The sequence below is a fragment of the Notothenia coriiceps genome, unplaced genomic scaffold (genome assembly GCF_000735185.1).
Source record: "Notothenia coriiceps isolate Sejong01 unplaced genomic scaffold, NC01 NC01_scaffold00005900, whole genome shotgun sequence".
NCBI lineage: Eukaryota > Metazoa > Chordata > Actinopteri > Perciformes > Nototheniidae > Notothenia > Notothenia coriiceps.
The window spans coordinates 1-1,677 of NW_011338601.1; the positions used below are offsets into that span (position 1 = coordinate 1).

The 1,677-nt window shown below is 36.1% G+C and overlaps 1 protein-coding gene across 1 annotated transcript in view; it reads left to right on the forward strand.

The window, feature by feature from the left end:
- The first annotated feature begins 1,630 nt into the window (after positions 1-1,630).
- The window catches only part of purg (purine-rich element binding protein G), a 6,445-nt gene continuing 6,398 nt past the window's right edge, over positions 1,631-1,677 (forward strand). Inside the window, exon 1 of the mRNA XM_010768646.1 lies at positions 1,631-1,677. This exon is cut by the window's right edge and continues 6,398 nt beyond it. The gene's annotated coding sequence lies outside the window, so the exon portion shown is untranslated.

A 1,677-nucleotide genomic window follows, 5' to 3' on the forward strand; every position in this document is an offset into this window, starting at 1 on the left:
CCCCCCCCCCCCTCCACATGATCTCAGTCATAACCAACAGCTCTAACACTGGCTGTCAATATATTGTTTCCATACCCATGCTGTATACATTCATATTCACATCCACACTGTTGTATCTATCTATTCTTATGCATATGTATATACCATACTCTACCCTGCTGTTTATATATCCTGTCTATTTTCGTTTGAATCATGCCGCACATGCACTTTTATTCTGAGACAGGAATTTTTAAATGTGTGTCAGCTTGTATTATATATATATTTGTATCTTATACTTAATATTTAGGTCTGGAGAGCTGAGCGCAAGAATTTCATTGTACAGTAGCCTACAACTGCCCGTATATATGACAATAAGATATCTTGAATCTTGTACTTATTGTTTTATTCTGTAATAAAACCATTGGTGTTAATCTGTGTAACAAAATCAGTTAACGGCATATCTTGTCCCCTAGATTTTCTTTTTAACAAACTTTACTTTGAATGTAAATCAGATGTCATAAAAAAAATGCCAGGGGATTTAGCAACTGCCACTTGTCACTTTGCAAAGCTGGCAGAAGTGAAGCATGCACGATGTGTCTGATACTTCAGCACCATGGACAGCGCCATGGGCGTATAAAAATACACACCACATTATTTAAACATATCTTCATCAACTCTAGGAAGCTTCTGAAACAAGCTGCAACATGTCAGGTGGGAAAGAAGGGATTGTCAGGAGCTGATGTGTTCACGTGAGGCCCCTGAAATGCATATGGCAAACCAGACGTTTCAACAAGGACAAAGAAGTGAAAAGGATTCAAGATTCAAGGCTTTATTGTTATGTCCACATTACAGTGCAGATATGGCATTGAAAAATCGTCAGTCACAGGCTCCTCCAGCAATGCAACATGTATATATATAGGACACAAATAAAACATTAAAATACTGCAAGAGAATGTTTTGAGATGTGGAAGTAAATACAAATACTGTAAAATCAAAATAGTGCAAGTAAGGTCTATATATACAAATACATGGAATATAAAATCTGTAATATATGTTCTTCTGAATGTAAATGGTGTGCAAAAGCTGAAATCAGAAAGTTCGTTCCAGGAGGGAGTTTCTCTTCCCTGCCTAAATATAGTGACATCACTATGTAACAAGTGCGATTCCATTGGCTATTGCTCCAAATCATTGTAAACATGTCACAGTAGAGGCACAAAATGGGCATTATACTGCATGTTCCCCTTAATTATAAAATCCTTTAACTTAAGATGAAATGCCCTAGAACAGGGGTTCCCAAAGTGGGGGTCGCGAGTTTATTACAAAATTAAAAATTAAAAAAAAAAGAAAAAAAAAAAAATTTGATTAATTTTTTTTATAAATAAAAAAGAAAACAATTATTATTAATAATAACGTTTGCATAGACATTTTTTTCTTTGACAATCCACTAGCGAAGTGTTTCTCAAACTTTTTTTTTTCTGAAATTAATTCACTACCACCTGATTGTTGTCTCAATCAGTCAGATACTGGAAGACTGAATGTGTGATATGATGCATCTTTTCCTATTACATCGATATTCCTGGTTATAGTATGTGCGGATGGGCTTGATGCAGCTTAAGTGTGTCTGCTATGAAAGCTCCACAGCCAGCCATTGTGCAAACCGTGTCTCTTTAACTGAGGTATTCTCAGGACGGGGAGGGG